The sequence below is a fragment of the Stegodyphus dumicola genome, chromosome 2 (assembly GCF_044657685.1).
Source record: "Stegodyphus dumicola isolate Sdum_Otavi_A_Nest chromosome 2, ASM4465768v1".
Taxonomy (NCBI): domain Eukaryota; kingdom Metazoa; phylum Arthropoda; class Arachnida; order Araneae; family Eresidae; genus Stegodyphus; species Stegodyphus dumicola.
Genome location: NC_140769.1, coordinates 277,397,312 through 277,413,572, shown reverse-complemented (window position 1 = coordinate 277,413,572; position 16,261 = coordinate 277,397,312). Strand labels below are relative to the sequence as shown.

At 31.5% G+C, this 16,261-nt stretch overlaps 1 protein-coding gene across 1 annotated transcript in view; it reads right to left on the bottom strand.

The window, feature by feature from the left end:
- The window catches only part of LOC118186043 (uncharacterized), a 110,368-nt gene extending 102,478 nt beyond the window's left edge, over window positions 1-7,890 (bottom strand). The window contains exon 1 of the mRNA XM_035356028.2: window positions 7,692-7,890. The gene's annotated coding sequence lies outside the window, so the exon portion shown is untranslated. The remainder of the gene's footprint in view (window positions 1-7,691) is intronic.
- Window positions 7,891-16,261: the final 8,371 nt, after the last annotated feature.

The window sequence follows — 16,261 nt, the reverse complement described above, 5'->3', positions numbered from 1 at the left end:
TTTCAACTTTCACTGCCAAGATCGTCTGCCCTTAAAGAACCAAGCCCTTCAATAAGATATAGGAGATACAGAGAATAAAACATGAAAAATGGATGAAAATAAACTCCAATTCTCATTCGAGTAGAGCAGGGCGTTACCGACTGGAAAGGAAGTAAAATAAAATTTAAAGCACCAGAACCCTGTTCATATGTCAGTTCTCATAAAAAGTTACGCCCAGAGGTTACGAATTGACTGAAAACTAAATGGATGCTGTTTCGAAAGATGGCCTTTAAAAACCAGTCTAGTAATGGATATTATAGTAAAGCTACGTTATTTACTTATTTATTTTCGATGAAAATTTCAACAGTCATATACATTTTCGCACATACTTTAAAGATTAATTATTAGAGAATAGGGCTAATCTTTGGAATATGGTAACAGGTAGTTTGGCGACATTTTGGTAAGGCGATAAAGGTTACTAGCTAGGACTTTAGCAATAATCTGAGATGTACGCAGTTCGAATCACAGATTATTTTGTCTCAGAGAAATGAGAGATCATGAGACATGTAATGGGACATTTTCCGGAAAATTCCGATCGTGATTTTAGCTAATAAGCACTTAGAAACAATTTCTCTGCTGAAGTGCAGAATCGCTCACTTTGCTTTTTACAAGAGTAAGAAGAATTGGATTTTTGTCAATTTTCTTTGATTTTTTAAGTGAAAATAGGTCGATGTGTACATGGATAAAGTCAAGCGTGCCATTTTTGTGCAATTCTGAGATGTTTTTTTTAAGTGAAAATAGGTTGACGTGTACTTGGATAACGCGTATGTGCAATTCTTAAAAACGCGGCAAGCAGTGGGCGATTCTGCACTTTCTCCCAATTTCGCACCTAATCTTCGTCATGATTAAGCACTTTTGTTCCATAAAAGTTCTAGTATAAGCGTAATTCGGCTAGCAAATTGTTGGATAAAATGTTGAGTAAAAAAAAAAAACATGCCTTTACTTCGTGAAAACAAAATGGCGTCCAGAAAACTATCAGGTTGCTGTAGCAGGGTTGGTCGCCAAATTTTCGCCAAAAAATCGCCAAGTTAACATCATCCGAAGACTCACCGAGAATAGTATGATATATAAGGACAAAAAATGTGTATATTTCATATATAGATTCGGTTTACCGGAAAGTTATGTCCGTTTTATGACAACAATGTTCGATACGTAAGCGCGCTGTATGTTCGACTCTCTATTTTTATCGCTTAATGTATACATACTGAAGTAACAAGTTAACTAAAACAAAGTTGATTCACGTTAGTTTTAAGTGTCAAGCGATAGTGTACCCATAGCCACTGATGAAGTTCGATTACGCCACTGTATTTTATACGAATTTCAACAAGGAAGAAATGCTACAGAAGCCATGCAGAAATTTACTGAAAGGGTTTGGTGAAGGTACAGTTTTTGATAAGGCATGCAGAAGATGGGGGGAGGGGTTAAAGTGCAGAATCGCCCACTTATTTGTTTGGCGCTTTTTTACAGGAGTAAGAAGAATAGGATTTTTGTCGATTCTCTTTGACTTTTTAAGTGAAAATAGGTCGATGTGTACATGGATACCGAGTATGTGCAATTCTTAAAAATGCGCCAAGCAGTGGGTGATTCTGCACTTTCCCCGAAGATGGTTCGAAAAATTTGAAACAGGTGATTTCGAACTTTCTGATAAACCACATTCTGGACGATCATCTTTGATCGGCAACGGTGTTGTTACGACCATCTTGGAGCAATATCCTTTTGTGACAACATCGGAGATCGCAGAAAGGCTTAATTCAGCTCAGCAAACCATTTCGAATCATATTCGGAAGATAGGATTGGTGTGGAAATATTCAAGATGGGTGCCACATGAATTAAGTCAGAAGAATTTGGATGATCGAGTGGCCATATGCACACCTCTGCTTGCTCCGAGCAAAATAAAGCGCTTCTTGTACCGGATGATAACTGGGAATGAAAAAGTGGATCACCCACGGAAACATTGTAAGGGATATTGTTAACCCAAAAAACCTAGCCCTCCCACCTCTAAACCAAATTTGACCCTGAATAAGGAGAATGTTGTGTATATGGTGGGGCATTCGAGGACCAGTACATTAGGAGCTTTTAAAACTGAACAAAAAGCTCAATTCGGAGAAGTACTGTCAGCAATGAGACGATTTAAAGACAACAGTCCAAGAAAAGAGACCACCAATGTTCAATAGGAAGGATATCATACTGCATCATGATAATGCCAGGCCACATGCTGTTTTGAGGACTCGTCAAAAAATTGCAGAACTAGGCTGGGAAGTTCTGTCGCATCCACCATATTTCCCGGACTTAGCACCCTCCGGCAATCACTTGTTTTTGTCCTTACAAAATTTTTTGAAGGGCAAAACATTCAAAATGAAGAAGCTATCAAAAAAGCACTGGTTCAATTTTTCGCATCAAAAGATACAACATTTTTCAAAAATGGGATATACAAATTGCCCTCACCCTGGCAAGAAGTCATTAATAATAATGGCAATTATATTATTTAATATAGTTTATTGACAGTAAGAAAAATCTGTAGTTTGTGTTATTCCAAAAACGGACAGAACTTTACGGTAGACCGAACATAATACATTTAAGAATAATTAATTTTGGGATATAACTGTTGGAAATAACTACAAAATAAACTAGCAGTAGTATTTGATATATTAAACCGGTTTAAGACTTTTTATTTAAAGCAATTCTACCACATAGCGTGCTCAATATAATTTGATTTTGAAGAAGGGAGACCTTTATCTCTGTCTGTAAAAAATAACATTTTTTTTTTTTTTTTTTTTTTTTTTTTTTTTTTTGTTCGCTGCTTGAAGAACCGTGTCCCTGAAAACACTTTCTATAAAAACTTGTATAATGGTAGCTTCTTTATAAACCAGTGTCAGACTAACATTGAATTCTGCCTTGATTTAAATTTTAAAACATTTGCTTATTTTATTAAAAGAATGATTTTTAATATCTAGTCACTTCGTATTTCCGTTCGCATATCATAATTGAAATATTAAATAAAGAATATAATACAAACTTCTCAACTAACCAATTCATTTTGGCTAATAAATCAAACCGGAAGAGAAACACGCCAATATAAAACTTAAAATTAGGCAAAACAGCATCTTTTTTGGCGCGCAAAATTTTAAAATAAAACTGTCGATTTCGAGGGCTGTTAAATTATAGATCTCTCTTCTCCAGAAGCAAAGAAATTCTAGAATTTTATATAAAACTCTGTCGATGTCGAGGGAGATCAGCTACAACACCCACTACCGCTGAAGAAAAAAAAAAAAAAAATTCTGAGGAGTTCTTCAGATTTTTTTTTCTTTGCTTCTGTAGTGATGGGTGCTACATATGGTCTTCATCGACATCGATAGTTTCATTTAAAATTGGCGCCAAAAAAAGTTTACTGTTTGCTTTACGTTATTGCCATACTTCTGCCGCCATGCCAAACGCCAAATAAGCATATTTTGCTTTTATCATTTGCGTTATTTTTCAAAGCTTTATCTTACACTTGAAAATTACTAAATTTACAGAGTTACTGCGCTTAAAATCAGTAATAATTCTTTTTGTTCTTTTCTCATATCAATGCAAAACTTATTTTTCATATTTTATTTAATTATCATTATTTATTTTTTTCATATTTAAACTATTTATTTTTAGCCCAAAGGGGCGTTAAACCCAAAGGGCTATTAGTCACAAAACGGCAATTTCGCGAGGTTTCACTTTCTGCGTTGGTTTACTTTTCAGACTGTTGCCACCAAATATTAGATTTAAAGAAATTAAATAATGAAGAATATGCGTGAATGTTTCTCGCATTGTGAAAAAACAACGGTACCTAGAGCCATCAAATTTTGAATAACGTATTCCTTCAACCGAACACGGCCACTTGAAGTCCGAATTTTGAATTTCGGATTTAAAATTCTGTAAAACATTGACGAATTTCTGATTAACAAACTCAGCCATTTCAAAGAGAGCAATGGCAACGCTGTACAGAAAAAAGCACTCACGGACTGGAGGAAACGGCGTTCGCCAAAGTCCTCATCTTCTTGCTTAAAAGCAAGATTGCTACGATGCTACAATCTCCAGCGCGCAAGACTGTGTATCGGAAATTCTAAAGATATGCTGTTTTTAAATACTCATATTTTGAGATATTGCTGTTGAATTGAATTTTCTGTGATTTAAGTGCGAAGAACATGATATTTAATAAATAAAAGTAACACACAAAACGGTAAAGAAAACCCTCTTTTGGGTGTAATATAAAATCTTAAAAGCTTTTTTTTTATTATTATTACTATTGTTATTTATTTATTTTGCGTTCCACGCAGAATCTGAAAAGACAGTAAAACAGAACTTTTTATACTTTATTCTCAAGTTAATGACATTTTACTAAATTAACAAAATTTACTACTTAGATAATGTAAATTTTCTATAGTATAACGGCACTGTCAGTGTGTTATTGCTTTCGTATGAATACTTACAGAACGCAGAAAATATTCAAAACTTAAAGGAAGGATAAGAAACATCCCCTCGCTTACAGCCAAACATACATGAAATAAGCCTTATCCTTACTAAAAGAACATTATCAGAACACTTAAAAAAAAAAAAAAAAAAAAAAAAAAAAAAAAAAAAAAAAAAAAAGCAACTCTAATACAGGACGCAGGACATAATTTCTAAAATTAGCATAATATTTATGAAACCATTACTTATTTGTTCCCTTTAAATGCACTATAAAACAGAAATTCACGTTCTACAAGATAAAATCATTATGATAAAATAATAATAACTCCTCAAAACTACGCTTATGCAAAATATCAAAAACATTCTCTCAAAAGAACAGTTAGCAGATTCATATTTTTGGCGTGTTATCTACAAATAAGGGATTTATGATATTATTACATACACCCCGTTTTGTCTCGGATTAATTATTGGTGTTTTTTGTGATTTTACGCATCTACACGCAAACGAGAGAAAATTTCCTTTAAAATGTTCTCCAAAAACACATGTCTGTATTCAGCCATAAAATGATAGTGTTTTTTTTTTTTTTTTTTTTTCAATTCATTAACAACACGCTGTTTGTTATTAATTTATCTTGTTTTTTAATTGATTTTAAGATCAAGATCCTCTCATGAATTCATAATCTAAAATATATATTATGTACAAAATTTGGTGAAAGTGCAGAATCGCCCACTGCTTGGCGCGTTTTTAAGAATTGCACATACTCGGTATCCATGTACACATCGACCTATTTTCACTTAAAAAGTCAAAGAAAATTGACAAAAATCCAATTCTTCTTACTCTTGTAAAAAGCCCCAAACAAATAAGTGGACGATTCTGCAAAATTTCTCATGTTCGTCGTCAACATCTTATTTAAAAACGTCGTCAACTTTCATTATTATCGTCATTAAAAGAAGTCGCCAACTTCTAATTTAAAAAAAAAAAAAAAAATGTACCTTGTCAGCGAAATAGCATCATAAATGAAAGGTGTCAGTCATCTCAAACAAACAGTATAAAAATAATCTGAGAAATGTTTTCAAACGAACTCAAAAATATCATAAATGAATAATTTCAACTAATAAATAAAAACTTGGATTGTAGCTTGCTGCACTGAATGGAATACTAATTCACTAATGGAGCACACTAGCTTTATACAGAGGGTTCTAGTTTTCCGTAATTAAGAGGGGGGGGGGGAACTTTCTTCCTTTTTTTTTTTTTTTTTTTTTTTTTTTTGAATACGAGGTCTCTTCAAAAGAAAACTGGTAGCTAACAGGTGGGAAGTTTGCAAAAATGAAACAATGAAAATGAACACAATAAAAATAAAAAAATAAAAAAAAAAAGAGAAAGACAAGTGCATCCATGCAAATCTGAAAAACGTAATTACGACTGTGAGTCACCCGAAGCACCTGCTACTCAAACACCGCTCAAATATAGCCGGCAAAATGAAAACGAGCAGACGATTTACGTGCGGAAAATAACAGATGGATAACGATCGAACGAAACAATCAGATATGTAGATGACGAAAATTATGAGTCAAATATTTTTATAATAATTTTCATAATAATAATAAAATGATGCACTAAATTTAATTATTTCAAAGTTACAATATTACGAAAAAAAATCACTTAATATTTCTGACAACAACCAAACTTTACGATGCTGTTCAGGATTACAATAATCATATTGTACTCTACTTTAGAGTAATGGAAAATTTTCAAATATTAAGAAATTCTTTCGATTCAGGACGAAACGCGCCAATATGAAAAGGAACAGACAGTGCTCAGAAAATTTTTATTTTGCGCGCATTCTTAAAAAGTTTTCAACTTTATTGTAATGAAAATTAAACCACTAATATATATATATATATATATATATATATGAATCAATACTTTTCACGATAATTTACATAGAAATAAATGCCTGTCACTTGGTCTTCCAATGAGAAACTTCTTTCTAAAATGATATTTCACTTATCACTTGCTTACAGCCAATGAGTATGATCTGCCCATTTAAAATGATATAACTCGGTCAATTCTGTTGTACACATGACGTTCATTGTATGTTATTTTTTGAATGAGTATAAAATTTTCCTAAATATAGGTAAAGAGATAGGCAAAACGTATACAAAGTTATGATTTCATAATGCTTGCAAATATGCTTGAATTTAAAAAGAAAAATAAAACATGAATATTTGCGTCACTTAAGATATTTTTTGCAAATGAACACCTAATGGTTGCGAAAACAATGGCCGAGAAAAGAGTTTTGGAGACACGGTATTTATATATACATATGAATATTATAATACCTTAAGAAAATAAAATCATTAATTTAAAATAAACTGACAATTAAATATTGCTGTTACTACTTCTTTAAATGAATAAAATTTAGATTTATTTATTTTAGTTCAGCAAAAAAATGTCTGATGGACAGTGGCGAAGCTCTCACCAGAGGCCGTGCGGTAAAACGACTGAACACTGGTAGTTCGACTTGAATTCAAATCCCAACGAATGTGCTAACTACATGGAAGTTTTCGTGGTTTTCCTCGTGCTAGCCAGTTAATCTCCCAAAAAGTCCTCCACGAACACATCCCTTCCCTCTGGCAGACTGCTCTAGTGTGCTTTGCTAGAATCTAAATAATAAAAATCCATCCTCCCCTCCCCCCCAAAAAAAAAAAATATTCCAAGGCAGATCGGAGGAGATCGAAAGCTTTGTTCAATCGCACAGTTGCGGTAGTTTTCCGTGCGTTCAATTCCTTGTAGTTTAGTAAGCTGGCTACACTGGATTTTTATAATCCTCTTTATATTTACTATGTTCAAATGAGCAAACTTCTCACAGAAATCTTTGTACAAAGGCATGCATCCCCTAAACAGATTACCTCTAAATGCTTCTTAATAATTTATTATTCTTTGATTATGATATTTTATTACTATTTTGATATCAATTTATGTTAACACACAAGTTTTGCATTCAATAACCATACCAAGTTTCGAATGATCTTAGATGCATACACTTATCCATACAAATCAATGATTATTCCCATATTTTAATAACTGTTCAATAAGAAAAAATATTTTTGAACATTCTCGATGTAAAATAAATACTAACGAAAAACACAATTTGTTCTAACGAGAATATCACATTAATATTTATATATATATATATATATTTTGCTTACCCAAATTTCTTTGCCGTCTCAGGAAACATAAACCAAGAAGATTTTGCTCAATATAATTCTATCAGGAAATAAAAAATGCATATATCCAAATGGCATGCGTCCACCCAAAAACACTTGTTTGGTGTAGTATCCAAATGCGCGGAGAAACGCAACCTTCGCCTACGGATGAGGCAAAACCTTACTACGCGGTGCGAAGGTCCTGTGTGTACACACGCGCTCACCTGAACAGGGTTACCACAGTCAAAACAAGTTCCAATGCATTTCCATATCTCCGACTCTCTTGGCGGTAGTTGGCGCCTAATTCTACGTATCGCGCCAAAGTAGGCGTTTCAGAGGGTAATTCCTTTGCTTTTTACATTATTACTGAATAAACTTTTCCATTGTTGTATGTATAATTAATTATGCTAGGTATTTAAAATAATTATTGATTTTATACTTAATAAATTAATTCATTTCATTAAGAATATGAGGAAAATAATAGCAGAAAGTAAGAAATAAAGTTTTTAAATGATTAATTTACAGTTCTTACTAGCAATGAATTAATTGCAGATTGCATCGTCCTCAAAAAATCTGTAGGATTTTCATAAAATTTTAAGAGAAAAAAATAACTAAATAAATAAAAAATCGCAAAGCTTTCAGATTTTATATTATGTCCAAAGGGGCCTTTTTTTAAAGTTTCGTGTGTTACTTTTATTTAATTAAATATCATGTTGTTCGCACTTAAACCAGAAAATTCAGTTCAATAGCATTATCGCAAAATTATTTTAAAATGAGCATATCTTTAGAATTTCCGACACACAGTTCCGCGCGCTGGAGATAAAAAAGTTTTTTTTTTTTTTTTTAGTCCAAAGGGATTTCAGTCCCGAAGGACTATTACTTTCGTTTTGGCATTTTGCGTCGGACGGATAAATGTCGGTTCACTTTTCAAACTGTTGCCACCCAATGTTAGAGTCCTGCATTATATTTGAAGAAATTAAATAATGAAAATCTGCGTAAATGTATGTATATTTCTCACATTGTCATAAAATAACGGTACATAGAGTCATCGAATTTTGAATAACGTAATCCTCCAACGAATATGAGCATGTGGAAGACCAAATTTGAAATTTGAAATTTGTTTTATGATCGATTTCCTATTTTTTAAAACTTTGACGAATTTTTGATTAACAAACTCAAGGATTTCAAAGCGAGCAAATGGCAACGTTGTGCAGAAAAAACATTTTTATCTCCAGCGCGTGAGTCTCTGTATCGGAAATTCTAAAGATATGCTCGTTTTAAAACTATTTTGCGATATTGCTGTTGCACTGGATCTTATGGTTTAAGTGCGAGGAACATGATATTTAATAAAGAAAGGTAACACACAAAATGTTACATTTCAGATTTTTTTTTTTTTTTTTTTAAATCGTACAGTGCAATAGCTAGCTTTGAAATCGTTGAGTTTCTTAATCAAAAATTCATAAATGCTTTACGAAATATGAAATAGATAATAAAACATATTCTAAATTAGGGCTTCCTGATGCCCATATTCGGTGAATGATTACGTTATTCAAAATTGGATGTCTCTAGGTACCGCTGTTTCATCACAATGCGAGGAACATACATACATTCATGCAGATTCCTCATTATTTAATTTCTTTAAATATAACACAGGAGAATAATATGTGGTGGCAACAATTTAAAAAGTGAAACGGGCATTTCAACGCAAGATGCCAAAATAAAATTAATAATCCTTCTGGGCAAATAAATTTGGATAATAAATGATTTTAAGGCCTTCGTAGCGATTAAGCCCAGATGGATAATTATGCAATCAGTGGCATGAAGTCTAATATGTATTATTGTGTTCCAGAGTGAAAATATTTTTTCCACAATCATGCGTGTATCTCATATTTAATTGCTCAGTAAATGAAAGTTTATTGATATTAATTTAATTTTATAGGAATCGCTGAAATAAAATATTGGCTAAAGCTCCCTTAGCATAGTCAAACACTGCATAAAATAATTAAAAGAGGATTTAATCTCAGGATTTAAAAATGGTATTACGATATTAATTTGAAAATTTTCCTGATTTTGAAACTAATCTTGTTCGATTTCTCTTGAAAAATTATTCTGAAATGATAATTTTATTTCAGGATTTGTTTATGTGTTTATACTATAGTTTAAACTAAAGAGCTAACTCCTTTGTACGGCCTATTAAATTATATACATATTTCACTGCACTTCATTATTTCCTCATATTTCATTAGAGATATAGCATTCAATCAATACAGTTCTCGGCAAGGAAAAAATATATAAAAGCTCAAAGTATCTTCATAAAAATTGTAAAATATGAAAAAAACCTAAAACACCAAACACAATTAAAAACAAATAAACAAAATTATAACTAAAATTAGAGTTTGTGTGAAAAAAAAAAGCACTACCTCCAACGGACAGGAAGACAACATTTTCAGTGCACCAAGCTGAAAGTTAATTTTTGGCCCCGTTGGGAAAAAAGATTCTTAACTTGGTGCACCAAATGATTAATTCACTATTCAACAAGGAGGTTAGAGTAGAAGGAGGGAGGGTTCGTAGTTTCCTCCACTATCGGGGAATGAAACTCCGCCGAACAAGCGGCGTCCATGTTTGTGACTTCAAAACATTGCATTACGGCAGTGACATGTACGTGTTTCTAAGCTGTTCTGTGCATTTATTTTCCAGTAAAAATATGTTAAATTTATAATGAAATCCCTCGCTATTGTTGAATTTTTGTTTTAAAGTAATAAAGATGATATCCATAATTTACTATGTACAGCAAATTATTAAGAAATAGTTCGAAATCTAAATGCATGCGCATAACATTAAAGCCTTTAAAAAATTACGTTTCTGCATATTTCACGGATTTGCTTAGGTTAGAAAATAAATCTTAATAAAATAAAACAGATTTATGTGAATTCATTGATTTCAGTTTATGCGCATTTCATATTTATTAATCTCAAAGAAACTGCCTTTAATTAAGCTGAATTACAGAAATACACCTATATAAGTTTTTGGATACATCTTTCCACATGTTCAATTGTGTAAATATTTTACTTAATTTTATCACTATACTGCCCAGAAATTTGTAAGTTTATGCAAAAATTTTTAACAGAACAGTTTATCTTAACTTGAAAAAATGAATAATAATTAATATATAAAGAAAAGCATTGCTTTATTTAACACCTTTACAATTAATAAAAGTAGTAACAATTGATTTCTTACTTTTCATGAAAGTTATAAAACGAATTAACTAAAACGTTCAAATTATACAATTTAAATCCTACCATATAGCATTGTATCTTAAGGAACGAAGATACCAGCTATAAACAGAAACATTAAAATGTATTTAATATATTTTGATTATAGTTATATTAAATAACCTATTTTAAGTCCTTTTTTTTTTCACATCTGGAAAGAAAACCACATGACATTGTGATATTTTTTTATATAGTTGTCATATTACATAAAAAAGAAAATTGATACTTACGTGTGAAAAATAATGCCCGGAATGTTTTTCGAGAATCTATTTGTGCATCCATATGCAATACAAGCTGACATGCTTCAAAAAGAAAAAAATGTTGCAATGACAGATTTCCTTGCACAAGTCACGGTGATAACAGGAAGATGGCCGCCAAGCTTCACCGTTTGAGCTGAACCTTCCCTCCTTCTATTCTAACCTCCTTGCTATTCAAGTAAGAATTTAAGTGTAAGGAAATGGAGGCCTGGTTAGGCCTAGCGAGACTTTATAATTCTACAACTATTTACATGCAGATTAATTAAAGGCATAAAAACTTTAACCGGGACATAAGAACAACATAATTAAATCAATTTTAAAGCAAAAAAGCGCACAATTTACAAACATTTAAGTAAAAAATAATTGAGCTTACCAAGCCGGATAACATAGTGGCAGTATATATACATCTTTTATATAATAATTTCAAAACAAAATTTTTAAAAACAAAATAGAATCATGCCTAGTATTTTCGCACATTAAGCTGCTGAAAAATTATCAGTAAAGACACACAGTAAGAAATTTAGAACCAATTTTTCACAAAGACCAAAAATTGAAATTCATAATAACAAATTTCAAATAATCCTGCATTTATATGATTATTTGAAATTTGTTTTCTTTGTGAAAAATTAGTTCTAAATTTCTTACTTACGTCTTTACATATTATATAATATATATACTACATTTAATACTGTATATAATATACATATATAATTTTATATAAAGTATAAAGTATAATAACATTAATATAGACAAAAAGAAAGAAATTAAGAACCAAATTTGCAAACACATCAAAGAAATGCAATTAATAACCATAAAATCCAAATTTCCCCAAAATATGTAAAATTCAATCAATATTCATCAAACCATACATTATACACAACCATATATATATACACACGCGACCCCCCCCCCATTACATGGCCTTCATTTTCGTAATCGTTCGTCATAGACATACACTTCCAGTTACAGAAGTGTTTTGGCAATTTCAAATTTTTAAAAAACTTATTTTTGGACAAATTAACAAAATTTAATTTTTAATGCGGTCCTCCAGCTCCCATACTTATATTTGGGAAATTTTTATACTCATTATGAAAAAATAAAATTATAAGAAATTTGACTGCCGCGCAACAAGAATTAACCGGGATATTTAATTTGAAAAATTTGCAATTTTTGATTGTCAGCTTGCCTCGAGGGTTCAGTTAATTAAGTTAGAATAATTCGAGGAGATAAATTTAAATGAAGTGCAGCAAAATATGTGTATATTTTAATAGGCTTACAAGGAAATCATGTGATATCCCCATCAGGTTATTAGTCCAAAGGGATTTCAGTCCCGAAGGACTATTGCTTTCGTTTTGGCATTTTGCGTCGGACTCATAAACGTCGGTTCACTTTTCAAACTGTTGCCACAAAATGTTAGAGTCCTGCATTATATTTGAAGAAATTAAATAATGAAAAATCTGCGTAAATGTATGTATATTTCTCGTATTGTGATAAAACAACGGTACATAGAGTCATCGAATTTTGAATAACGTAATCCTCCAACGAATATGAGCATGTGGAAGACCAAATTTGAAATTTGAAATTTGTTTTATGATCGATTTCCTATTTTTTAAAACTTTGACGAATTTTTGATTAACAAACTCAAGGATTTCAAAGCGAGCAATGGCAACGTTGTGCAGAAAAAACATTTTTATCTCCAGCGCGTGAGTCTCTGTATCGGAAATTCTAAAGATATGCTTAATTTAACATTATTTTGCGATATTGCTCTTGAACTGAATTTTATGGTTTAAGTGCAAAGAACATGATATTTAATAAATAAAGGTAACACTCAAAACATTAAAAAAACGCCCCTTTGGACGTAATTTAAAATCTGAAAAATTTCAGATTTTTTTTTTTTTTTTTTTTTTAATTACTTCTCGCAGAAGCCGGGTAAAGACCTCATGGGGAAAAAATGAGGAAGCAGATTTAAGTTGCATCCTTGCTGAACGAAGCCTCCGAATTGCACATTTAATAGCTCAGTGCAAATTAACGATTATTTGCTCAGCACGTTTAGTTGAATCATGCAGTGATACGTAAAATTTTCGTTTCATTTTTCAAATGCGTGTCGGATAAATAACATTGATTTTTCAATGCTTTTGTTATTGTTATGATGATTCAGGATTAAAAATGGTAAATAATAACTCATAAGCCATCGACCCAGTAAAATATAGCTTCGTATACAGCTTTAGTCTAAAACACAAAGAGCACAAAAGCTCAAAAAACTAATAAAAACCTATCTCAATTTACAGAAATAACATTGCTATGCAATATAATATTTTCGAGATTAAGTTCTTAAATATTTTAATATAATTCATAAAATAAAATTTTACCAAACATTAAAAAATATTAATAATAATAATAAAAATAATAATAAAAAAATAAAAATAAAAAATAATAAAAATCTGAGAGTTTTCTGATTTTAAATTACGTCCTAAAGGGGGGTATTTTTAACATTTTGCGTGTTACATTTATTTATTAAATATCATGTTCTTCGCACTTAAACCATAAAATGCAGCACAACAGCAATATCGCAAAATAGTTTTAAAATGAGCATATCTTTAGAATTTTCGATACAGAGACACCCGCGCTGGAGATAAAAATGTTTTTTCTGTACAACGTTGCCATGGCTCGCTTTCAAATCCTTGAGTTTGTAAATCAAAAATTCCTTAAAGTTTTACAAAATAAGAAATCCATAATAAAACAAATTCCAAATATCATATTTGGTCTTCCACACGCCCATATTCGTAGGAGGATTACGTCATTCAATATTCGATAGCTCTATGTGCCGTTGTTTTATCACAATGCAAGAAATATACATATACATTTATGCAGATTTTTCATTATTTAATTTCTTTAAATATAACACAGGGCGATAATACTTTGTGGCAACAGTTTGAAAAGTGATTCGCCGTTTGTAGTGAATCCACGCAAAATCGCAAAACGAAAACAATAGTCCTTCAGGGACAAAGCCCCTTTGGACTAATAATATAAAATAAAGTTAAAAAAAAAAAAATAAATAAAAATAAAAATAAAAAAAACTGAAAGTTTTCTTTTTAGCGTTTTGAGTGTTACCTTTATTTATTAAATATCACGTTCTTCGCACTTAAACAATAAAATTCAATTCAAAGCAATATCACAAAATATTTAGAAGAGCGTATCTTTAGAATACACAGTCTCGTGCCCTGGAGATAATTTTTTTTTCGTACAGTGTTGCCATTGATCATTTTGAAATCATTGAGTTTCTTAATCAAAAACTTATAAATGCTTTACAAAATATGCAATAGATAATAAAACAAATTCCAAACTTGGGCTTCCAGATGCCCAACGGTGGAGACATACGTTATTCTAAATTGGATGGCTCTAGGTACCGTTGTTTTTATCACAATGCGAAAATGTACATACATTTACACAGGTTCTTCATTATTTAATTTCTTTAAATATGACACAGGGTTCTAATATTTGGTGGCAACAATTTGAAAAAGTGAACCGACATTTATAGTGAACCAACGCAAAATACCAGAATACCCTTCTGGGACAATAGTCACGGGAGAGAGGTCTACTAGTTTAAGAATAAATCTTCTAATATTCAAGATATGGATAGAAAAATCGCGCATTTACACCGAGCTGCACAATAGCAATGCCTGAGGTAAGGAAAAATATACTATTCTATCACAAATTAATGTCACTTGGAGTAATGTCACTCATTTTAAATCCATTCTACGATTAATTTTCGAAAAAGAGTCTTTTATTCTGTCCTTACATCACGTAAAAAATCTTTCAAATTGATACGAGAGTGATCAAAATGGATAATTTCATTGAAATAGGATACCCGAAATCTTTCAGCTTTACTTCGTAAGTGGAAATAGAAAGGGACTAAATTTTTCAAAATTTTATATGCATTTTTTTAATTCCATCCTTTGAATGTAAAGCTAGCAAAGTATACTTCTGCTAAGTGAGGAATAGCAAATCTCCGAGAATACCGCGAAGATATTTCCTCTGAGGTATTTAAATAAAAAAAAAAAAACTAATGTGGGCAGCACATGGCCTATTAATTTATACACCTTTTTTTTTTTTTTTTTTTTTTTTTGCTGCCTTTTATTTAAACTTATATCTTCGAATTTCATTACAGAAATATTCCTCATTCAATCAGTTCAGCTCTGACTTCCGGGAAAGGCAAAAATACATAAATCTCAAAAGATCTTCATTAAAAATTGTAAAAACACAGCAAAACATAAAACATCAAATACAATTAAAAACAGTTGAAAAGACAATATTTAGAATTAAAGCTGCAGTTACTACGCCAAAAAAAACAATTCGGCTAGAGGGAAGGAAGACAGATGTTTCAATGCACAAAACTGAAAGTTTGTTTTTGGTCCCATTCGGCTAAAAGACACTGAAGCTGCAAAAAAAATAATTCACTATTCTACTAAGTTTCAAATGTAAAAAAATGGCGGCTTCGTTAGACTTAGTAGCAATCAAGCAGCTACGACTATTGCATGCATATTAAATAAAGGCATTAAAACCTTAACCGGAACATACGAACAACTTAATCACTTTTAAAGCAAAAAATGCACAGTTTACCAACAAAATACTGATTGCGAAGTACTTGGATAGCATATTGAAGAGGAAGAATTCTGATTGCGTACAATACTAAAATGTTGAATTCGCAATGACTAAGAAATTTTACAGTCGAGGAGGATTAAATTCCATTTTTATTTAAATTAACATCTGTGGCCACAGTCCATTTGGCACTCTAATTGTGCCTGTTTCCAGAAAATTCACACTGATACTCTTGCGACAGAAAGGGAGCACAGCGAAATAGCAATACAGATGGTGAAGCTAAAGTGCGCATTTGCCCAATATGGCGTCATTTTACCGGAAGCTGTAAAATTTCCCGTAAAATTCCTGAGAAATCCCTAAGGGGGGGGGGAACTTTACAAATAAAATACTGTAAACGGAAACATTGATTTCTCGAACATCTACTAATAACAATCTTAAGTGTTAT